We start from the raw sequence: 25,626 nt of genomic DNA, 5'->3' as shown, positions 1-25,626 counted from the left end.
TACTTGAGTAAGCAAATACCAATGCAGGAACGCATTCTCCAGGGATTTGGGTGTAGGTTAGCTATAAGTTTGGAGATCATGGTGATCCAGGGCCCTCCTTACTGGTGAGCCAGAGATCTATTTGATGTGTAGACTTTTTAAAAGAACTTGCCTAGCTCTAGTACAAGCATAATTGAGCCTCTTGTTTGCTGTCTTTCTGAGTGTGTGTGTTGGGAGGGAGTGCTGGGTCATGCACTTCTAGTGGATTGTTTTTTGTACTTTGCCTCTCAGTACTAGGGCATTTGTGATGGAGGCCAGGAGTGCTGGTCTTAGGTTCAAGGCATATGCTAAACCTTTTCATCACGTAAAATGCAAGATTAAGCTGAGCAGTTATCAGAAATGTCCAAGAGGGCTACTTCATCCTAGATAGGATGAATTGAATCAGTCCCTCCTTAAACTGGTTATAAAAGGTGACTTTTTTCCTAGTCCAGTCTTGGCCAAGGAAACAGAAATGGTAGCATATTAGCAAATTGCCTCCCCCCTGCTTCCTTCTCTTCCTCATTAAGTGCTTTCTCTATGCCGGGCACTGTTCTGGTGTTGAGAGACAGTGGCGAACAAGGCAACAAGGTCCATGCTTTTGTGGAGTGTTCATTCTATTGCAAGGATAATATAGTATGTGTAAACAGTAACAGTTTCAGGTAATGACAGATGCTATACAGACAGTAAACTGGATAATGGAGTAGAAAGGAATGAGATGAGCTTGGTCAAAGGCGAGGAACAGGCTGTTGGAGGAACTGAAAAAAGGCCAGGCAGTACAAGGTGAAGTTGAGGAAATGGTAGGCAGATTCTGGAGCTATTTTAGGCTGTGGTCAAGGAGTTCAGATTTTGTTCAAAGTGGAGCATTTTAAACAGAAGAGCAATTCACCCTGATTTTTATGATTCTTGTGCTGTTTGGAGAATGATTGGAGTATGGAAAGGCAAGAGTAGAAGCAGAGACCAAGCGAAGGTCATGACAGTAGTTGCCGGTGAGAGATAATCATTTGGACCAGGTTCTAGCAGTGAGAAAGTCAAAATTGAGAGAGATTGGAGATTGGGTTGACAGGCCTTACTGAATGAGTTTATATTCCAGATATGGCCTACATTTATGGCAGATAGCCATTCCACTTTTATGGACTTCTAAACACCTACCAAGATACCTGTACAATGCCCCAATAATGTATTCTGGTTGTGTATATACTGGGCTATTGGGTTGTCTGTACAATAAGTAATTAATAGCAACCCTTGCTTGGCCTCATCTGCAGGATACAGGGATCCCTCAGTACTACATGCAGAATGTCAGCTGAGTAAAGAATTTTGGGAATGTCTCAGGGGTCTTATCATACTCCTTAGGGTACCTGAGGCCAAATGACAAGTTGATAAGGTAGGCTTGGTGGCTTCCCTGACCCTAGACTTGGACTTGTCAGCTCAGTCTGTCATACCAGATGTATGACCAGCAAATAAAAAGCAAGTTGTGAATAACCTCATTTGCTCTATTACAGCAGATAGCTCTCTGTTTATCCTCAGCCCTCCTGCTCTCAAATTTCTAACTCTCTGCTCAACCTCCATACCTGCTGTTGGACTGTTGGTTTGGACTCCTATTATGTCTCTCTTTGGCTTCTTGCAGTTGAACCTTGCTCTCAGCTTTGCTTTCCCATCTGAACTCAGTATCCTCTTCCCCAGCTGCCCCCATCCCCGCCCCAACACTCCATTGAATGAAAAATTTTCTGCTGAAATCGTAGCCATAGAACCCCACTAGAGGTGGTGATTCAGACTTGTGCCTCAAGGGTGTTTTTTTATTTAGGTACTACTCTTGAGCCCACAGGACTACAGCCTTTTGCCTGAAACTGACTTGTAGGCAGACAGTGATTTATGAGCTCTTTCAGAGGGCAAGCTCAGAGATTCATTGGATCAGTGCAAAAATAAAGTAATGATTTTATTTGTGATAAGACCACACCTAAGATATGTCAAGGTTGATTATTTAGAGGGTATCAGTGGAGCCAAGAAATAAGATCCCAAGGTGTATCCAGGACAAAAACTAAGAAATGGGGAAACAGTGGGTTCTGGTGAGGGACACATGTGCAACCCAAAGGAACGCACGTAAAAACTGAAAGTTGTCAGCTCAAAAGAATCTGTGTATCTTTTTTTACCTGGAGATATTTCCATTGGGGTTTTGCCCTGTTCCCCTGCCCCAGCTGAATTTTGGGGCCCTCCACAGCATCTGGCCGTTCATAAAAAATAATATTGTTGAATCCTCTTTTATGCTGTATACTGGCTACATGTGGCGGAGATGAGGATGAGTAAATTGCAGTGGCTTTCTGACTCATCTCTGCTTCATCCCTGATTTATCACACTGCCACCCAAATCCTATCCTCTCCTTCCTGAGAAACTATAGCAGTGCTATAAATGCCTAATAAATACTTTATGAATAAATGGAAATTATTTCCACGTTTCTTCTATTCAGAGAATCTTTGCACTGTGTCTTTGTATTTATGTGTTTTCTCCAAATCTATTTCACTCTTCTGTTTTTAAGTTAAATTTTTTTTTTCTTGCCCTTATATTTGCAGCTCTTCCACATTTAGAATCTTCTGCATTTTCCATATCCCTCCTGTTGATTTAATCTCACAGGTCACTTGTTCTGAAAAAAAAAATTATGCTTTATTTGTGGCATTATGGCATGTCTTGTATATAGTTCTATTTCTGGATATGATGCCTTTTGTGAATATGCTTTTAATTATGTCTCAATCAGTTTTATTGTTGAACAAGCTCGCTGTCTTAATTATGCTTATAAAGTTTGGTAATATACTTACAGTAATATACTTATAGTCTGGTAATATACTTATAGTCTGAAGTTCAGATAGGTAGCATTAATTTTATTCATTGGTTTTATGAGTCTGACTTTAAATTTTACTCCATTAACTTTATCTGTTATGATTTTCTTTTATATGCCTATTTTATGTGTCACAATTTCATCACTCGCTAATAAATTTATTTGGTTTTCAAGCTTCCTAAAAAACAAAATTAGGGCTAAAAAAAAACCCTTGTTTTTTCTATTCAGGTTACTACAGTAACTTCAGTGTTCTGTATCCTTCCTTCCTTCCTTCCTTCCTTCCTTCCTTCCTTCTGTTCTTCCTTTCTTCTTCTTAATGCCTACTAAGATTTCGAGATAATACTTTGCCTAGAAATCGGGAAATCTGGGATTATGGCAGGGACTCAGGTACTGACCAGCCCAGCTCCTTCAGTCTTGATATGGATACGGTATGGGACAGAGGGGTTTTAATGTTCAAGAAACCCGGGCCCAGATCCGTTTTTTTAACTTCTCTTAGCCTCGGTTTCTTCACCCGTGGAATGGAGGTAATATTAACCTCAATGTTGGCATAAGAATTAAATTAGATAATGCATTTAAGTGCTCAGCACAATACCTTGCCTAGAAATACTTTAAAAATGATAATGTAATAATATTAATCTTTCCTTTAACCCAGTATAAGAAGGGTCAGTCACCATAGCAGCATGCCTCTGCCTCTACCCCTGCCCTTCACACATTCCTCTCCCTCTCGTCTAAGGAATACAAGCCCAAGATAAGAGGCCAAAAAGAGGAAGCATACCTAGTTCTTCCTTTCTTGTGTTCCTTGTTACCTGTTGTTAATGGTAGCATGAATTGCTACAGAGGTAGTCTTGTGCCTGATGTATGACCATTCCCTTGACTCTGTCAGTGGGGGCCTGCAGAGTGGTGGTCTTACTCTGAACTCAGAGTAAATTTTTGGTAAAAGATACTCCTTCAGGTATATGGTTATTAAAATATACTTTTAGATGTTCTAAAGGCTTAAGGTATGACCATGGGAAAAAGTGGCTGAATCAGGGTAGAAAACAGTATCAACAAAATTATCATTGTGGAGAAAAGGTCAAGAAACTAAGAGGCCAGGATATCAGATGGATTATCTATTTGATGTAGAAATCAATTAGAATATAACAGAAATAGTATTGGAGTGACAGTGAGCCAAAAGCTAAACTCATCAAGGAGTAAAAGGGAGACTTAAATACCACAATAAGGAAGGATAGTGGGTGGTAGAGCCTAATGATACATGACTCAAAGCAGGGGATTTGGGGAGAGGGTGGAGGGATAATGCACTGGAAGTTGCAATAAGGAAGCAGAAAGGCACTTACCAGGCCTCATGTCTGAAGGGTATGGAAGAGAAAAAGAGAGGGCTACAGGGAAATCAGCGTCCTGAGGGGAAAGCCCAGAGCCCAGTTTCAGTTTGAATAAGAAGGAAAAGGAAGGCTTTCAAGAAGAGGTCCGGGATAGGAGGTTTTTGCTGCTATCCACCTACGAGTCCCACAGGGCTCAGTGGAAAGGTTAGGATTCCAGGAGATAGGGTAGAGGCTTAGATTCCATCATCAGTTGTTATCATATGTCCCTTGCATACATCCTTAATTCCTTTGCCTTTCTCTCACTTCAGCAAGCCTTGCCTGGCTAAACTATAGTACTGATTAAATCCAGGTCTTTGCCTAGTCCATTCCTGTAAAACCATGCTGCTGAGCTTGCATTCAGTTAATGACCATTCAAGTGGACCCATAATGTTGCCTGGCAATCATACTAGATTTCCACAGTCATTTTCTATTTCATCTCCTCCTAAATGACTGTTGCATGTCTTCAGTCTCTTCGTGTCTTCACCATCCCCTCCCCATTTGTCACTTTCAACTGATGACCTTGCTTTCTATTTCAGAAAAGAAACAGGAAAAAAAGAGCTTTCACAGGCTTTTAGCACTCCAGCTGTCCACTATCTGCAGCAGTATTCATATACCCTTTCTTTCTCATTGCTGTGAAAGAACAGCCTAAGTGCTTCATAATTCTTTCTTTCATATCAGTTTTCCCCTCTTCTTAATCACTGTCTTATACATGAGAAAATATGCTTTTATTTCTCCCCTTTTCAAAATAATCCTTGTCGGGTGCCTGGATGGCTCAGTAGGTTAAGCATCTGCCTTCGGCTCAGGTCATGATCCCAGGGTCCTGGGATCGAGTCCCACATCGGGCTCCCTGCTCAGCGGGGAGTCTGCCTCTCCCTCTTTCCCTCACCCCACTTGTGCTCTCTCACTCTCTCTCTCTCTCTCTCAAATAAATAAATCTTAAAAAAAAAAAAAACATAAAATAATCTTCATGGACACCACTTTCTCCTATGTCTATTTTCATTTAAACTTCACGGCAAAACTTGAAAGAGTTGTCTGTACTTCGTTGCTAGTTTTTCTCTTTGCATTTCTTTTTTATACCCAAGCCAAACAGATTTCTGCCCCCACAATTCCATCAAAACTGCTCTTACCAGTTACTAATGATGTCCACATCTGTCGTTTCTCAGTTATCTGACTTAACACTCAGGAACAGAATTGATCACACTCTTCTTGAAACACCCTCTTCACTTGGCTTCTGATATCATATCACTGACTGTTAAGATAGTCAGTGCCTCACCTGCAATGTATGCAGAAACATGGGAGACCCATGGATCCTCCCTCTCTGGCCACTTCTTTTCAGTCTTCTCTGCTGATTCCTCGTAACTTCCCCAAACTGTAGGTCTGTACTATCCAGTACTGTAGCCATTAGCTACATGTACTTATTTAAATTAGTGGCTACCTGTTGAATGGCACAGATATATAAATATTTCATCATCACAGAAAGTTCCATTATATAGTCCTGCTCTGCATGTTTGAATACCCCAGGGCTCCGGCTTTGGATGTTTTTTTTCTATATCCCTATATAAAATATAGAATTGTATAGAATCTTACAGAATATGATTTATTATAAAATAAATATTTCTGTATATTTCTTTCTCTTTTCTTTCTATATTCTCTCCCTTGATCATCTCCTCTAGGCTCAAGGCCTTAAATATGACTCAAATTTGCATCAGCCCCAATCTCTCCCCTAAAGTTTACACTTGATTCTCCAACAACATTCTGCATATCTTTACCTGAGTATCTAACAGGCATCTCAAAAATAATATCCCAAACTGAACTACTGACCGTACCACCACCACTGTCTCTCCTACCAACAAATCTGTTCTTCCTGCAGTCTTCCCAGTCTCAATTAATGTCAGTCTTCTTCTAGTTGTTCAAGCAAAAACAAAGACAAAACAAAAACAGTTTTTAAAATCAACTCATAAACTCATCTTGACCTCCCTCTTTTCCACAAAACCCACACATCTGTTCCATTGACTCTTGTTTCAGATTATATCCAGAATCTATTTCTCACTCTTCCTGGCCCAAACCAGCTGGCCCAACCAGCACTGTGTTTTGCCTGGATTTTTCCAGGAATATTTGCCTCCTTTTTGGTGTCCCTGCTTTCTCTCCTATCCCCGGTAGTCTATTCTTATCAGAGTAACCAACTAGAATGATCTTGTTAAAAAGTAAGTCAGATCATGTCATTTTTCTGCTCAGAGTTCTTAAGTAGCTCCCCATCTCACCTAGCAAAAGTCAGTCTAGTCACAGTGGCATTCTTACTGTGCACTCTGAGGTGCTCCCACCTCAGAGCCTACTTTGTAGTTGGTGTTTCTTCCAGCTCCTTTTCCCCCAACTCATCTCCACACATGTTTCCTCTCATGATACTGATTTATTGAAGAGACCAGGCCAACTGTCTTTAAAATGATCCATATCTTGAATTTCTCATTTCCTCATGGTAGTAACATATTTCTCTACTGCCTGTATTTCCTGGACATTAGATCTAAAAGGTTAGTTAAAGCTAAATATTTCTGGCAAGAAAACCCTGTGATACTTTGATCTGCACATTCATCATATTGAGAGAGGTACATACTATTTTTTTGTCCCACAGTTAGTGATGCTATGTTTAATGAGGGTGTTAAGGTGATGACTTTCACATCCCTCCATTATCAGTTTACATTTTTACATTTGTGATTAATACATAATCCAAAGGGTGAATGTTATGTTTCTTTTTAAAAAAAATATTTATTTATTTATTTTAGAGAGAGTGCAAGAGGGAGGGAGAAGGAGAGAGAAACCCAAGCAGACTCCACATTGAGCGGGGAGCCCAACGCAGAGCTCCATCTCACGACCTGAGCTGAGACCAAGAGTTGGACACCTAACCAACTGTGGCAACCAGGTGCCCCGAATGTTATGTTTCTTTAATCCTGTGATGTTAAGTGAATTTTTTAGCTGTGGAGCTCTTTTTTTTTTTTCCAAATAAAATATTTTTTGGAGATCCAATATATAAAACAGATGAAAGCAGAGCTATTCTGGTTGCAGTGGGAAATGCCTAGTATTGGCAGCTTTCGAGGGAACTCTGACAAGTATAGTTTGCAACTTACAGAGCCTGCCTGAACATGAGAAAATGGAGGCCCAGAGAGGATACATGACGTCTTAAGGCCCCCAGCATCTCACAAGAAAGGCTCAGTGCACTGTCTATTAGAGCACAATTTGGAGGGCTCTGTCACCTCCTTGGAAAGCTGTGGTTATGGATGACCGCTAGACCGGCAATTGGTTTTTCCCTGGCAGTCCCCCTGCTGTCTTAAGTTGTCTGAGTGCTTTCTTTGACATTTTATCTGTTCTGCAGATGTGAAGATTGGAAATTACTTCATTTTTAGTGTGTGTTGGGTTGCAGTCTCTTTTTTTTGTTGTTGTTCCCCTTTTGGAAATTTTTCATCCACAAAGAATTCCAGATTCAGACATTATTCATCTTATGTCTGGACCACTAAAATCTCATGAGCTCCCATATGTCTTATCTCTTTCCACCTTTGGAATATTCAAAATGCTGCTACAGCTAAAGTCTATTTTATCATTTGCTTGCTTCCTTTCTGTACCTTACTTATCATACATCCTAACTGCCTTAATAGAGAATTGAGTAAGTAAATTTGGTATATCCAGACAATGTATACAAGATGTATGATGTAGCTTTTTGTTTTTATAAAAAGATGTTTCCCTATATTAAGTGGAAAAAACAGGTAATAAACTATAATTCTCACTTTTGTTTCTGAAAAACAAAAAAATTCACAAAAATCCTCGTGTCTGTTTACTTGTATATGTATGTCTAAAGCCAAAAAAGGACATTTACAAAAATGTTCACATTGATACTCCCTCTAGGTGTGATCCTTTTTTTTTCCCCTCTTTGTGTTAATCATGTGCACCCTCTCTCTCTTTTTGCAGCAGGTATGTTTTATTTCTATAGTCATTACTTTTATAAAGATTAAAACTGTTGTTAAAAAAGTAAGCAACAACTTAGATCTGTCAAATCCAAATTGCACTGAAGGCAATTCAGGCCCCTCCCCAGCTTTCTTCCAGCCATTCCATCCTTTGGGATTTTTTCCTATTCTCTTATCATCCCATTCAAGCAAAGTTTCCCCCAACCCATGCTTCCATTTATTTTACCCCATGTTCCTGGTCATCTTCTAGAATTGCCCACTTGGCTCTGAAGCGCCTCTCTGCTAACTTGTACCAAAATGAACTTGTCAGGGAAAGAAAGGGAGATGTAAAAATTATGTTCTAAAAGAAACTATCACTAGAATGTGATCTTCATCAGGGCCCAGGAGTGCCTCAATAAATACCCATTGAATAAATTGATCTATTCTTTTTGTCTCATTTCTTTTATCCCATAAGTTCCTACAAGACAAGAGCTTTGTTTTCTGTAATGCCCTGAACATTTGGGGTACTTAATATGCATTAATGATTAAAGTCTCTTAAGATCCATAATTTACTTAATAAAAATGAATTTAATATCTCATCAACTTTGACTAGAATTTGTGCTTGGACAGGGATGTAGAAAAGCATGGGATTTAAAAATAAAAAACTTATGTTCAGATCCTGCTTATAGATTTGTGATCATGGGTTAGTCATTTAAGCTTCTGAGCTGCCTTCCATTTATAGCCTCATTGATTTCTCTTCCAGACTCTGCAGAGGCCTTCTCCCTGATCTACGTAGCTTTGGTCTTGCTTCTCCAAGTCTGTCCTCCCCAGTGCTTCACCAACTGATAGGCCTACAATGTAAATCTGACCTTGTCCCTTCATTCCCTCAACCTCTCAAGGGCTCTCTGTTGCCTCTACATCCCTTCAGCTGTGGTGCCTCAAAGCCTGTCTTCAAACTTGACCCCGAAATAATACCAAACTCTTGGTAGCTTCTCAGACATCTCATGCCACTTCCTGCGCCTTGCTTCCTTTTGTCCGCAAGGCATTTTTCCCTTTCTTCCTGTAGCCAACTACTGCTCTGCTCTAGGACTGTGCCTAGCAATCTTCCTCTCTGGGATGTCTTTCTTGATAAAAGGTTAGGTATCTTCTTTCTCTGCCTACTCGTGTTATAAGCTGTTTGAGGCAAAATCACTGAATTCTTAGTTCCCCCATCTTGAAGAATACCTGGCTCTCAAATTGTATTGAATTTATATTCTTCTAAAGTGTCAAATGATTTTTATGTGTAGGATGTGATTTGAATTTTATATGACCTCCTCCAAAATAAGAAAAAGACTTAGAAAAGGAAAATAGTTGAATTAAAGGAACTTAAAATACTACCAACAGAGAGAACTGTTGTTGATGTTTTAGAATATATAATAGAGAATTTTTTTAAATTATAAGAGGTTAAAACTTTAGCCTATAAATTTTCCTTTCAGAGCCACTACTCAGGGAAATCGGTAGCTTTGAAAATTACATGCATTAAAAATTAGTAGCCAGTTCACTGTGCTTCTTCCTGCATCAAATAATACAAAATAGCTTTTGTAAAATATAGCTATTTCCTAATTCAAAACAGGAAAAAAATTTGGTTTTCCTCATGTTTTCTAGACCCCGGGGCCAGCTTTTGTCCTGTTTTTCTAGAAGAGAAGGTCAAATACCAGTGAAGGAAGCAACTTGACCAACTTACTGAGCTGGTCAGTACAAAGCAAAGCTGGGATGGGGAGCTCCTGACTGCCCACCTGGTGCTCTTCCCCTCAGCCACGTTTCCTTTCCTCCACTGGAGTAAAAATAAAGGTAGATTTTTAAGCTCTTTCTAATTCCCATATGTTCAAATTAGGTCTGCTGCTGAGATGTTCTTATCTTACTTTTAGTCTCATTATTAAGACATTAGCCCTAAACCTAAAGCATTAATTTGTCCTTTCATATTCACATATACGGTTTCTTTGAGCATCAGAAATATCTTCCCTTCTAAGAAATTTCTTAATTTATTTTCTCACCTGTTTTTGAAGTGAACACAACAAATAAAATATTCCAGGTCTCCTTTTTTATCCTACAAGTAAAGTAGTTCAATGGTATATGTTTTTGTATGCCTCTAAATTGTTCTCTTGGGGTCAGTTTCCATACTGAGTCATCCACCAAAGATTGCCTGTGTTTTCCAGGCAAACTGATAGTTTTATTATTTCTAAATGACTCATTACTTCTGAATCATCACACCTTGTGTACTCTGTTAAATAAATTTTTAGGCATTTTTCTATAATTTTTCCTCTTCTGTGTCTTCACATGTCCCATCTAAGTGACATGGATATTTAGCCAATTTTCTTTTGTGTCTGTGATTTCTGTTGATCATTTTCTTCTTGAATCCTTTCAGCAGTTGAGATAAGCTGTGGAAGTTCTGTACCTCATACTCTCTGCTGCAGATGTTTCCTGAAATAGAACACATAAATAGCAACATAAAAAATATGTGTAACACCATTCTCTGTTTTCCATCGTTACATGTATGTTGTTTAAAGTTTTAACTTCCCAAATTTCTCCATGAAATTAGAGAGAAACACCTGTAAAAGAAAAGTATAACTCTGTTCGTTGGTACACAAAGTCTTTGGAATTCAGCCTGTTGAAAGAATGAAATATTTTTCTCCCTTGACTTCTGTGTTTTCTGGGCTGGTTTTCTTCCTGACCTTTGAAAATTCATTCTCTGTCTCCTTCCTTGCATCCTTCTCCTCCCTACCCCATACATGGCAGCCTTCCTCAGAGTTTTGCCCTTGACTCTTTTCTTACCATGTGCATGATCAGTCTTGAGCACAAACCACAAAATCTGGTGCTTATTCCCAAATCTTTATTTCAACTCCTATCTTTTCCCTGCCAAGTATATCCATCTGCATGGGAAATACCTTCTGGATACCCCACCGAAACAACCCATGCCTGAAGCTGCCTTTATCTCCCCTATGCCCTTGCTCCCCAGCCGTAGCACACAATAATCACCCTAGCCTCATCTTCACATCTCTAGAACCTGTTTTTAATTTTAAAAGTTTGTTATCAAATATTGCATATTAATTCTCATATTAAAGTGTCAGTGCTTGAGACTTCTAAAAAATATGTTTCCACTCCCAAGTTGGCCTGCTCCTCAGAGATGTGAATTTTTTCTTAACTATTTCTTTCATTATTTGCCTCAATATTTGTAAATGCATATATTGGAAATTCATCATTCATTTATTTTAAACATTATGTCTCACCTTCCTAATATAAATTTCAGTTCTTTCACCCCCTTTTCACCACATTAACAAAATGAAGGGTAAAAATTATGTGATCATCTCAATAAATGCAGAATAAGTATATGACCAAATTAAACGACCATGTGAGATTTTTTAAAACTCTTAACAAACTAATAATGGAAGAGAACTTTTCAATCTGGTAGAGTATCAAAAAACCTGCAGCTTAATCATACTTAATGGTGAAAGATAGAATACTTTTCCCTAAGATTGGGTATAAGGCAAGGATTTCTGAACCAACCACTTCTATTCAATATTGTTCTGGAGATCCTAGCTAGTGTAGTAGGCAGTAAGGCAGTAAATATTGGAAAGGAAAAACTAAAACAATCTCTATTCTCAGATAGCATGATTGTTTATGTAGAAAATCCCAAGGAATTTACCCAAAAAATACCATAATAAGTGGATTTAATGGAGTGGCAAGTGACAAGATCAATATATATAAATCAACTATGTTTCTACCTATCAGCAACAAACAAATGGAAAATGAAATTAAAGCAACAGTATCATTTGCATTAGCATCAAAAAACATGAATTACTTGGGAATAAATTTAATGAAAGGCCCATAAACGTTGCTGAAGGAAATTAAAGAGCATCTAAATAGAGAGCTGTATTATGTTCATGGGTTACATGGATTAGAGACTTGATATTGTTGTCAACAAATGGAGATTTATTAATTCTTTTAATTTTTTATTTAAATTCCATTAATATAAAATGTATTATTAGTTTCAGAGGTAGAGGTCAGTGATTCATCAGTCTTATATAATACCCAGCACTCATTACATCACGTGTCCTCCTTAATGTCCATCACCCAGTTACCCCATCCCCCCACCCTCCTTCCCTCCAGCAACCCTCAGTTTGCTTCCTATGCTTAAGAGTCTCTTATGGTTTGTCTCCCTTTCTGATTTCGTCTTGTTTTATTTTTTCCTCTCTTCCCCTATGATCCTCACATGAGTGAGATCATATGATAATTGTCTTTCTCTGACTGACTTATTTCACTTAGCATAATGCCCTCTAGTTCCATCCACATCGTTGCAAATGGCAAGATTTCTTTTTTTTTGATGGCTGAATAGTACTCCTTTGTATATATATACCACATCTTCTTTATCCATTCATCTGTCGATGGACATCTGGGCTCTTTCCTAAGTTTGGCTACTGTGGACATTGCTGTTAGAAGCACTGGGGGGCAGGTGCCCCTTAGATCACTACATTTGTATCTTTGGGGTAAATCCCTAGTCGTGCAATTGCTGGGTCATAGGGTAGCTCTGTTTTCAACTTTTTGAGGAACCTCCATGCTGTTTTCCAGAGTGGCTGCACCAGCTTGCATTCCCACCAACAGTGTAAGAGGATTCCCTATCTCCGCATCCTCGCCAACATCTGTCATTTCCTGACTTGTTAATTTTAGCCATTCTGACTGGTGTGAGGTGGTATCTCCTTGTGGTTTTGATTTGTATTTCCCTGATGCCGAGTGATGTTGAGCATATTTTCATGTGTCTGTTGGCCATTTGGATGTCTTCTTTGGAGCAATGTCTGTTCATGTCTTCTGCCCATTTCTTAACTGGATTATTTGTTCTTTGGGTGTTGAGTTAACAAATGGAGATTTAGATTCAATGAAATTTCAGTCAGAATCCCAGCAGGTTTTCTTTGTGAATATTGGCTAGTTGATTCCAAAATTGACATGGAAGTACAAAAGACTTAGAATAGCCAAAACAATTCTGAAAAAGAAAAAAAAAAAAAAGGATTTACATTATTACAGTTGGCCCTAGAATAGCATGGGGATTAGGGGCACCAACCCCCCATGCAGCTGAAAATCTGAGTATAACTTTTGGTTTTCCAAAAACTTTACTAATAGCAAGAACTAATAGAGATCCCTTTTTACTGCAGTATGCAATTTACTGGAGAGAGGAACTACTCTCATGGATATTATTAGTGTCACATGGCGTTTCAAGTGGATGCTTGTAACACTTGAGCTCTCTGCAATAGCAGCCACAGGTGACTACAAAATTATTACAGTAGTACAGTATGTACTATAGTTAATTTTATGAAATTATTTAATACTGCATATTTATGTTTATTTTTCTCTTGACTGGGAATAACGCCATGTATGGTTTGTGTTTGTATATGTAAGTTCTGATAAATTTTAATGTTTTATAATTGATTTGTGGATGTTTTATGGTAGTAAATGATAAAGTAGACTAGTACCTACATATTATTTTATGCATTCATGACATACCTAACTTTTTCTTAGTTTTTTCGGTATTTCTAGACTATGTGGTTCATTGGTGAGGGTTTTCAAATTGTCACAAATCATCAACATTTTTTCCACTATATTTTTGAAAAATATCTGCAGGGGCGCCTGGGTGGCTCAGTTGGTTAAGTGTCCGACTCTAAATTTTGGCTCAGGTCAGGATCTCAGGGTTGTGGGATCAAGCCCTGTGTTGAGCTCTGTGCTCAGTGGGGAGTCTGCTGGAGATTCTCTCTCCTTCCCTCCCCCTCAAATGCTCTCTCTCTCTCTGAATAAATAAAAGTAAAATCTTTAAAGAAAAAATATCTGCATATTAGATCAAACCCATGTTGTTCAAGGGTCAAAGGTATTTTAAGACTTATGTAAAATACAATAATTAAGACAGAATGGTATTGGTGTATATAAAGATAAAAGAGTAAGGAATCCAGAAATAAACCTCTATATATGGTTGTTTTTCAACAAAGGCTCCAACATGGGGACAGGATAGTCTTTTGAACAAATGGTGCTGGGTGATCTTCAAATTCAGCCTATTAACTACAGAAGAAAAATTGATTCATTGGATTATTAAAATTTAGGATTATTAAAAATTTTAAAGTAGTAAGATTAAGACCTCCTACTTTTCAAAAGTTACTGCCAAGAAAATGAAAGGAAAGCTAAAGACCATGAGATAATATTTATAGCTAAAATACACAAATGAATTTTTAGAACAATAATCAAAGACAGCCTAAAAGAGTAAATGCTTCACAAAAGAAGATATGTATCAATTGTTAAAAAGCGTATGAAAAAATTCTCAATATCATTGTCATCAGGGAAATGCAAATTAAATTCACAGTGAGATACCACTTCATACCCACTAAAATGGGTAAAAGTAAAGTAACTGACAAATATCCAAAAGGATATAGAGCCACTACAGCTCTCAGGTGTTGTTGATGAGAATATGAAATGGTAGAACCACTTTGGGAAACAGTTCTACATGTTTTTATAAAATTAAACATACACTTGCCATGACTCAGCAATTCCACTGTTAATTACCCAGAAAAAATGAATATATACCCACAAAGACTTTTACTTGAATGTTCATAGCAGCTTTAATTCATTAACAACCCAAACCAGAAATGACTCAAATATTCATCAGCTGGTGAACAGAGAAAATAAATTTTGATACATTCATTTAGTAAAATACCTACTAAGCAGTAAAAAGGAATATACAACTAATCCATGCATTAACATGGATGAATATCAAAACCATTGTGCTAAGTGAGAGAAACCAAACTCAAAAGTATATATATATTGTATGATTACATTCATATGAAGATCTACAACAGGCAAAACTAATCTATAGTGATAGGAATCAGATCAGTGGTTGTCAAACACTGTAGGTTAGGGGAGTTGATTGGGAAAGGGCACAGGGATAGTTTTAGGGTATCATAAATGTTGTCTTTTTTAGGGCAGTGGTTACATGGTTCTTAAATCTCATTGAATTTTATACTTAATATGTACATTTTATTTTATGTAAATTACACATCAATAAAGTTGATTTAACTCTTTTTTTCTTAAGATTTATGTATTTGACAGAGAGAGAGAGCATGCGCCTGTGCATGCCCGTGCACAAGTGGGGTGGGGGGGAGGGAGAAGCAGACTCCCCACTGAGCAGTGAGCCTGACCCCGGGACTCCATCCCAGGACCTGAGCTGAAATCAAGAGTCATGGTCACTTAACCGACTGAGCCACCCAAGTGCCCAAATAAAATTGACTTAAAATAAAAGTGAGGGGGTGCCTGGATGGCTCAGTAGGTTAAGTGTCTGCCTTCCCCTGGGGCCATGATCCCAGGGTCCTGGGATGGAGCCCCCCTGCAGGTAGTTTGCTTCTCCCTCTCCCTCTGCCCCGCCACACCCCCTGACCTTCCCCCCCACCCCGCCTCGTTCTTGCTGGTGCACGCTCTCTCTCATAAATAAATAACATCTTTAAAATAAAATAAAAGTGAGGCTCTAAAAAGCTGAGAGGAAGCTCTCCGTTTGTGGGTAGGATTTGTCAGTTAGTGGGTTTCACTCTAAGGGGATCATGTGGTTAGATGGGATTTCTAATCTCCAGTAAAGGATTCTTTAATCCACGTTGGGGAATGGGAGCTAGAGGTTTTTAGTGACCTGGATCTGGGCTGGGGAAAGTGGGCTTATTCAGAGTATAGACTTTTACTCAAATTTCAGTCTTTACCACCCTATCTGCCCCCGAGGTTGGTGCTTTTCTGGTTCTGAGTTTGTGGAGTGCGAGTAGGGAGGGCTATTCCTTTGCAGACTTTCAAACAATCCCCGTATGTTCACTCTTCTATCCTAGCCCATTTCCAAACCTAGGCCTTTATTAGGTTATGCAGGGTGAATTGGTTTGCTTGCCATTAGTATGCCTTCCTCCTCTACTCTAGTAAGTCATTGATTTATCATTCCTGCTTCTGCTTTCTATCTTCATATATAGTGATTTGGGGCTACAGGTATCTCTTAGGTTCTTTGAATATGGAGTTTAAATTCCTACTTTATTCTTACTGTTTGGAGGATACTTTAAAACTGTAAAACCCATCCTGTACAATTTTTAACTTCAGCAATATCAAGCTCCTTATAATTCTCCAAACACACCCAAGCCCTTTTCAAATCTCTGTGCCTTTGTAGAATTCCTTTTTGCTTGTAAGGTGTAGTTTAATCCCTTCTTCACTTGGTAAGGCTCTTATCTTTCAAAATCCAGTTCTCTCCCTCCTAACTTTTCTTGTCTGCTGTTTCTGTACCTTTGTTTCACAACAAATCAACTTCATCAGAAATGGCCATATAGCACTTTTCTATGGAGGACTACCTGGAACCACTGGAAAATACTTGTTAGACTAATTGTAAACTGCTTAAAGTAGAAGAAATAGTAAGTGCTGAATGAACTCTGAAATTGTATATGAACCACTTAGGCAGTTTGTAGGGATGAAAGGAGAGACAAAAGGCCTAGGAAGTGGGCAAGCAGTGTATAACAAGACCTGAGGTGGAATAAATGTAAATATGCAGAATAATTAACTGTAATTTCCTGAGAAATCTATTTTGCTCTCTACCTCTGAAACAACAGATGTTTAGACTGAAAAACTGTACTGCATATTTCATCAAGTCAAAGATGGTGAGGGGCGCCTGGGTGTCTCAGTTAGTTAAGCATCTGCCTTTGGCTCAGGTCATGATCCTGGGGTCCTGGGATTGAACCCCACATCGGGCACTCTGCTCAGCAGGGAGTCTTCTTCTCCTTCTCCCTCTGACCCTCCCCCCTGCTTGTGTTCATTCTCTCTCTCTCTCTCTCTCACTCTCAAATGAATTTTTTTAAAAATGGTGAAACACTCATTTCATGTGCCATTAAGACAGTAAAAGTTCGAACTATTATACAGTGCTTTTTTTATCATTTAGAACTTTTTTTACTTATTGAAGGAGTTCTTTTAGACTTAATTGTTGACAGGTATTTTTTTTTTTTTTTTTGAGAGAGAGAGAATGAGAGAGAGAGCACATGAGAGGGGGAGGGTCAGAGGGAGAAGCAGACTCCCTGCCAAGCAGGGAGCCCGATGCGGGACTCGATCCAGGGACTCCAGGATCATGACCTGAGCCGAAGGCAGTCGCCCAACCAACTGAGCCACCCAGGCGCCCCTGTTGACAGGTATTTTTAATTCTATATCACTCTTATTCATACACTGTCTTTGGGACTATTCCATAGTCTGGGATTCCTTTGAAATTCCACTTGCTAAGGTTACCAGTGACCTTCATATTAGCAAACCCAATGGGTAATTTTTGTTTTGCCTTCACCTCTCTGCAGTATCCAACACTAGTGACCTCCATTTTGAGTCTCTCCTTCAGCCTCTTTGAAACTGCTTTCTCCTGGTTTCCATGTTACCTTTTTGGCTCTTCCTTCTTAGGTTCCCTCTAAGAATTCTGTTCCTCTGTTTAACCCAGAAATGCCAGTGAGCCCAGCTATGCCCTCAGCCCAGAGCTCTTCTCACTTTGTGCACTCACCCTGAGTAACCTCAGTGCTGCATCACTAACCCAGTTCTTTCTGCTGACCTCCAGGTGTTTGTATTCACATTTCATCCAGTCATCACCACTTGGATATTCCACAGGAACCTCTTCAAACAACACATTCAGAATAACACTCTCTGTTTTATATGGCCACTTTCCTTAAAACAAAAACAAAAAGTTTGTGTTGGGCGTAGCAACACTAGTCCCCCAAAACCCAAGCCTGAAACCCAGGATTCTTCCCTTTCACTTTCTCCTCCTATTCTGTGAATTCTTCCTCTTTGACTATCTAATCAGTGCCCTCCTCTTTGTTAATTACTGCCACCTACTTGATTTTGGTTCTTACCACTTCTTGCATGGATTATTACAGTAGTCTCCTAATTGACTTCCATGCCTCCACTCAGCTGCTAGAATAATCTTTCTAAAATATAAATTTCGTCCTGTTATTCCCCAGCCTAAAAGGTCTTTGTTTTACCTGTAGTTTTCAGAATTAAGTCCAGGCTCTTAATTTAGCACACAGGCCAGTCTGTGGTCTAGTTCCTGCTGCTCTCCTGGTTTCCTCTCCTCTTGCTTTCTACTCCCCCCAGTGAAATCAACTGGAACTGCTTGTAGTTCTGAAAGCTGTGCCTTGTTAGGCCTCTGAGCCTTCACCTATATGTTCCCCTCTGCCTAGAGTATTCTTCCCTTCTTTTTTTTTTTTTTTTTTAAGATTTTATTTATTTATTTGACACAGAGAGAGAGAGTAAAAGCAGGGGGAGCAGCAGAGGGAGAGAGAGAAGCAGGCTCCCCGTGGAGCAGGGCCTTGATCTCAGAACCCTGGGATCGTGACCTGAGCCAAAGGCAGACACTTAACCGACTGAGCCACCCAGGCGCCCCCTTCCCTTCCTTTTTGTTTAATTTTCATTGGTCCTTCAAAACTAGGTTCGTACATTCCTTACTTTGGGGAAATCTTTCCTGATTCTTCAGTCAAATTTGGATGCTCTCTTTCAAAATAGGCCAACAGCGTGAAGGAAAGGCTTCACAAATGAACACAAAATGTCTGTGAGGTAAATAAAACAATGTTTAGGCACAATTTAAAATAATGCACTTCCTTTTTTTCATCTATCAAATTAGCAAAGATTTAAAGAGTGGTATCATTCAAGGAGAACATGGGGAAATGGATCTGATCCTATCCTGATATTGGAAGTAGAAATTTGTCATTTTTCTGGAGGAAAGACTGACCTTATATATCTAAGAACCTTTAAAATGTGTATGCATACATACACATACCCCTTTTGACTCAGCATTCTACTACGTGGACTATATCCTAAGAAGATAACTAGACAACTCTGAAAAGTGTATGTATAAGAATGTTTATCACTGTTTATTTTAAAACAAAAAAAATAGTAAGTAACCTAATTGTATATCAGTGGTAGATGGCTGAATTATTTTATCCATATGGTAAAATATTGTATGTCCTTTAAAATGATTTTGCTCTGGGGCTCCTGGGTGGCACAGTCAGTTAAGCATCCAACTCTTGGTTTTGGCTCAGGTTGTGAACTCCTGGTGGTGAGATCAAGCCCCAGTCGGGCTCCGTGCTCAGCACAGAGTCTGCTTCAGATTCTGTCTCCCTCTCCCCTCTGCCCCTCCCACTCGTGCGTTTTCTCTCTCTCTCTCTCTCTGAAATAAATAAATCTAAAAAAAAATGATCTAGATCTGTTCTGACATGGAAGTATATTCATGAGATTATTGCTAGTTTGAAGTAAGTTTTAAAATACACAGTATGGTCACACTTTTGTAAAAAATATACATTTATAAATTTTCATAAGAAAATGTCAGGATACATATCCATAAAAACATTAACTGGTTATTTTTGAATGGGTAAGTAAAATGTTTTTTACTTATGAACATTTTCTAACTTTTCTGAAAAGAATGTGTATTAATTGTGAGAGCAAATGGGGGACAACGGAAGCCCTACCCTAGTGCTCCTGATTCCCACTGTGCTTGCTTCTCTCGTTGCCCTCACACAGTAAGTACACTCAGGGCCATCATAATGAATTATTTTGGGCCTGGCTCAGATTAGAAAATGTTTGATGAGTGACTTATAGCAGTAACAGCGATTGAACATTTCTTGTGTTGTAAGCCTTGTTCTAAGCATTTGACATGTTCACTTAATCCTCGTGAGATGGGTAGTGTTATTATCTCTGTTTTACAGGTGAAAGAGGCTGACAGAAGTTAACCAGCTTATGTAAGGCCACACAGCTGTAAGTGGCAGGGTGGGGATTCAACCCATGTAGCCTGGCTTTCACTTAGAGACACAAGATAGCGTGGTGGTTCTGAATTAGATAGACTATGATCCATCTCTGATTGAGACTAGTTGGATTAGTTTCTATGTCTAGGATTCCAGCTAGACAGTTGGGCATCAGTTAATCATGGTCTGAATAAAAAAGACAGAATTTGACACTCACAGATCTGAACCAAATACTGGGGAAGTAATCTTGTTCTCTTTGGCATTTTTATAAAAAGCTCAAATCATTTTAGACTGTAAGCTTCTCGTTGAAATTGGTGCCACCCCTTGGGGTTTGGCTTTGTTATATGCTTCCTCCCTCTTCCAGTTATGTCCCTTCAAAACTTTAACTTAGAGACCTAAATTTGCAATTAGTTCTTTAACTCTTCTTCCCACTTTTTTTCTCAGTAAGGTTACTTATGGCAAATTCATCAAATTGCATTTTTAAAACCTACCAATCTTCATTTTTGCCATACCTTCTTTTTTTCCTTCATGTTTTCTTTTAAAGTCTTAACATTTCTGAAAGCTACATTCCTGTTATCTGGAACTACATTGTTTAATATAGTGGCTACTAGCCACATGTGGCTTTTTAAGTTATAATTAATTAATTAGAATGGGCAAAAATGTAAACAGCACTTCTCCAAAGAAGATATGGGGCTGGTCAGTAAGCACAAGAAAAGATGTTCGGCATCATTAGACATTAAGAAAATGTAAGTTAAAACCACAATGAGATAACAGCACACACCTATTAGAATAGCTAAAATAGAAAATACTGACAATGCCAAATGCTGAAAAAGATGTGGAACCAACCATATCTCTTGTTCTGGCGGGAATGTAAAATGGTACAGTTATTCAGGTGAACAGTTTTGCAGTTTCTTTTTTTTTTTTTTTTAAGATTTTATTTATTTGAGAGAGAGAGCCAGCACGAGCAGGGTGAGGGGCAGAGGGAGAAGCAGGCTTCCCGCCAAGCAGGGAGCCCGATGTGGGGCTCGATCCCAGGACCCCGGGATCGTGACCTGAGCTGAAGGCAGACGCTTAACCGACTGAGCCACCCAGGCACCCCAGTTTTGCAGTTTCTTATAAAGATATACTTAAGGGGTGCCTGGGTCACTCACTTGATTAAGTGTCTGACTTTGGCTCAGGTCATGATCTCGGGGTTCTGGGATTAAGCCCTGTGTGGGGCTTCCGGCTCAGTGAAGTCTGCTTGTCCCTCTCTCTCTCCCTCTGTCGCTCCGCCAACTCATGCTCCCTGTCTGTCTCTCTAAAAAAATAAAATCTTAAAAAAAAAATATATATATATATATACTTAACATACAACCCAACAGTCAGACTTATATTTACACTAGAGAAATGAAAACTTATGTTCACACAAAAACCTGTGCACCAGTATTCACAACAGCTTTATTTGTAATAGCCAGAAAATGGAGACAGCATAAATATCCTTGAACGAGTGAATGGGTGAACAAACTGTGGTATATCCACACAATGGAATACAACTCAGCAATAGAAAGGAATGAACTGTTGATACATGTGGTGAAGTGAATGCCTCAAAATCATTCTGTTAAGTGAGAGAAGAAAATATCAAAAGTTTATATACTTTATGATTCCATACATAAAACATTTTTGAAATAACAAAACTATAATGATGGAAAATAGATCCATGATTGTCAGGGTTAGGATTGGGGTGACTGTAACTTTATAGTCACAGTGTATATAAAGTCATAGGGTAATAGGAGGGGTTTTGGGGGTTGTTGGGACAGTTCTGTATCCTGATTGTGGTGGTAATTATTGTAGAAGGAAGGGAGGAGGGAAGGAGTGAGTGCAAGTAAAACTGGTGAAATCTGAATAAAGTCTGTAGTTCATTTAATAGTACCAATGTCAATTCCTGGTTTTGCTCATTGTACTATGGTGATGTGATGTAGGATGTTATCTTTGGAGGAAACTGGAGGAAGAGTACACAGGAACTCTCTCTACTACGTTTGCAACTTCTGTGTGAGTCTAAAACAATTTCAAAATTTCAAAAATTGTTTTTACTGAAATAAATTCAGGCTTTATTTTTTTATGTTATATTAGTAATAAAATTAAAATTCAGCTCTTCAGTTACACTAGCCACATTTAAAGGGCTCAGTAGCCTCATGTGGCTAAAGGCAACCATATCAGAAGAGATAGAGAATATTTCCATCAACACAGCATGTTTTGTAGGGCAGCTGTGGTCTAAAAGCACCTGTCTGTCTTTGGCCAGTGTTCTCTCTTCCTTGACTATTTCAAATTCTAATATCACACTAATACTTGTATTTTCTGTCATGTTACCTTATAAACTGGCTATTTTGGTTATATCCAAGCTTAGAGAAATACTTCTTTAATTTCTCAAATTTCAGAGAAATAAAATAGTCTTTATGTTAATTTAGGAATTTATCACATGTTTTCGTAGGTGTCTGGATATTTAAATTTTCTAACACTCATGTATTTTGCCTCTGCACCAGTTTTATCTTCTATATTATCAACTGTATTAGGATATAGTCCTAGTATCTCTCACATAGTTACCCTGATATACTTTCTTAGTAATATCCTTTGTTTTTCTTTCCTTTTATCCTTACTGAAAAGTTCTTTCAAAATCTTGGATTTCTGAAAAGGTGTATAGTTTTTCATGTTTGGTGCTATTTCTTCCCTGTCTTTTGTGCATCTTTTGGAAAGGTAATTCCTTCTGTTGCCATGTTCTAGGAGTTTGTCCCATAACACCTAGTTCCTCTTTGACTTCTTTGCATTTTAAGTTAAGAATTACTGGGCACTTCCTTTAGTATGAACTTCTTTCTGCTTCAGCTTCATCCTTCGTGAGATCTAGTTTTAGAGTTTTATATAAGCCACCATCTGAGATTTGAAGGTGAGGAAGTGGAGAATGGCACAGTAACTCCAGATCCATTCGTATAGCAACAGAGTTAAGACACTGAAGGACAAGAAGAGTGGGGGGGGGGGGGTGACCCACTGAGGAAAACCACAAAGAGAGAAATAAAGGAATATTGGAATTAAGATTTATATCTTCCTGGGTAGAAAAATCTGATACTATAATCAGTGTTTTTTCAAAATAATTCATAAGTTTATTGCAATTGGAATCAAATTCCAATAGCATTTTTCTTAAAACTTGACTATTCAAAAAGTCATCTGGAAGACCATCAAAGAACATTTGGAGTGTAAAAAAAAAATCATAATTAGGGATATGGGAAGGAAAACCAGATAGTAAAACTTAATAAGACAACAGTAATTACAATAGTGGAGGACTGGCATAAAAACAGAGTAATCATTGGATCCAGAGGGCCAGGAAATGTACTCTAGCATAAGAATTCAAAAAAAGAAAGGGTTCTTCATGAATTAATTGTATATGTAGTCATTAAGTCTCTAATACCTAAGTGAACAAAGGATATGAAGAGACAATGTACCAGAAAAGAAATATAACAAATAAGAAAAAAACAGTTTTCTAGGATTGAAGAAATAAAAATGAAAACAATAAAGTTCTGTTTCTCATTAAGGGGGGTAAAGATTTTTATTGTTAAAATGCCATTGCTATTGATGGTGTAGTGAAACTGATGCTCTCCTTTTCAGTCATAATCTCCTTCCTTTCATTGCTTTACTGCATCATTCTTTTATTTTTAAAGAATAAAAATAAAAGTTTATTATACAAAATTGAGGCCTTCATATTTCATAGTTCACTAAGGCTAAAGAAAGACTAGGTATTTTTTAAAATCATTCACAAAAATTTCACTTTCACTAGCCCTCATCCCAACTATTAAAAAATGGCCTGACCAAATGTTATCAAAACAAACACTATAAATAACACCAAGTCCTTTAAAGACAACTATCCCCTATGTTATTTCTTGGCATAGGTGATCTTCATGGCATGGGGATGGTGTGATTTTATATCGCTGTAAAGCATCCCTGGCAGCTCCAGCCTATCCGTCATTTTCAAATTCAACAAAAGCAATGTCATGACTCCCAGGTACCAAACATACTTCCTTGAAGCCAAGAAACTGATTAAACAGCATGGATAACATCATCTCATTAGTCTCTTCTGGTAAACTATTGAGGAATAAAATATAGTTTGGAGGGTAATCAGGGACCTGAGGATTTGGTGTTGAATTTCCTTGGGTATTTGCTGCATTTGGTGTTCCCTGACCAGGCTTTTTGTTTGCACTGGTCGCAGTCTGTTCCACAGTTTTCACTTTTTTCTTTTCCTTCTTTTCTTTGTCAGCAAAAGTGCCACGCATTTTAGATATTATATCAGAATCTGTTTTTGTATACTGGATTCACATTGGTTTACCATAAAATGGAAATCCTTGTAACTGTCTCAAGGCATTTGTGGATGAGCCCAGTTCCTTAAAAATAACAAAGGCTTGCCCCCTCATCTTCATGGTCTTTAGAACTACAGATCTACAACGTGGCCAAACTGAGAAAACAGGGCAAAACAGGGATCTCTTCAATTCTTCTTTTTTAATTTTGTTATTCATATTGTTGATGTAAGTTGTATGACTTGGTCTGCTATCCATGTTATCCTGTTCAGATTGCCTGAGGCCTACGCTGGTTCCCCACGAACTGATTACTGCATCATTCTTGATTTAGTAGTATCGCACACCTATCCTTCAGCAAATCCTACTGGCTCTACCTTTGACATATATACAGTATCTAAACTTCTCCATTATTACTGTCCTGGTCCGAGCCCCCAAGCCTTCTTGCCCAATTTATTGCAGTAGCCCCTAATTTGCTTCTCTGCTTTTTATCTTGATCCTTCACAGTCTCTTCTGAACACAGCAGCCGGAATTACCAGTTTAAAATGTAAGTCTGATCATGTCATTCCTCTGCTCAGTAGCCATCAGTTATTTCCCAGCTCAGTCAGGATAAAGCCAAATTTATCGTAAATCTACAGATCCTGCATGATTTAAACTCCCACCTTTCCTTTCTGACCTCACCTCCCACACTGCCCCACTTGCTCTCTCTGTTCCAGTCACTTTAGCCTCCTTGTCTTTCTTATAATACATCAAGCATGCTCCCACCTCAGGGCCTTTCCACCTATGGTTATTGTGCCTGAGATGATTTAGCCCAAAATACCTCCTCAGCCTGTTCCCTTTATTCTTTCAGGTCTGTGTTCAAATATCAGGGAGATCTTCCCCAACCCCCCCCCCTTTTTTTAAGGTTTTATTTATTTGACAGAGACACAGTAAGAGAAGGAACACAAGCAGGGGGAGTGGGAGAGGGAAAAGCAGGCTTCCTGCAGAGCAAGGAGCCCAACGCAGGCCTCGATCCCAGGACCCTGGGATCATGACCTGAGCCGAAGGCAGACGCTTAACGACTGAGCCACCCAGACGCCCCCCCCGGCCCCCCTTTGTAACACAGTCCCTCTCATTCTTTCTGAACCCCTGCCCTGCTTGATTTTTCTCCATAGCACATGTCACCATCTAAGATATATGTTTACATGCATGGTGTTTTTCTTTATCCAACTAGATTATCAGCTCAGTAAGAACAGAGACTTTATTTTATTCACTGCTGTATCCTTAGCACTTAACAAGTGCCTGGCACATAGTAGGCACTCAATATTTCTTGAGTGAGTAGATTGAACCTTTTTAGAAAGCAACTACAGCATGGTTTAAAAGCCTTTTTTTTTTTAAGTAAAAGGATGATTAAGT

General features: G+C 38.7%; 1 protein-coding gene and 1 pseudogene across 8 annotated transcripts in view; one reads left to right on the top strand and one right to left on the bottom strand.

Moving 5' to 3' along the window:
* The window catches only part of PPP2R3A (protein phosphatase 2 regulatory subunit B''alpha), a 213,003-nt gene that overhangs the window by 27,274 nt on the left and 160,103 nt on the right, over positions 1–25,626 (top strand). For 2 of the 8 annotated variants that reach the window (XM_078071621.1, XM_078071620.1), the window contains 2 exons: positions 6,981–7,117; positions 24,739–24,778. The exons of 4 other annotated variants lie outside the window; for them this stretch is intronic. The gene's annotated coding sequence lies outside the window, so the exon portion shown is untranslated. The remainder of the gene's footprint in view (positions 1–6,980; positions 7,118–24,738; positions 24,779–25,626) is intronic. 2 more of the 8 variants (XM_078071622.1, XM_078071625.1) reach the window with 1 other exon arrangement.
* Positions 23,668–24,492, bottom strand: LOC118525037 (U2 small nuclear ribonucleoprotein B'' pseudogene; annotated as a pseudogene).

This window comes from Halichoerus grypus, chromosome 1 (genome assembly GCF_964656455.1).
Source record: "Halichoerus grypus chromosome 1, mHalGry1.hap1.1, whole genome shotgun sequence".
NCBI lineage: Eukaryota > Metazoa > Chordata > Mammalia > Carnivora > Phocidae > Halichoerus > Halichoerus grypus.
This window is presented reverse-complemented; position numbering and strand designations above follow the sequence as displayed.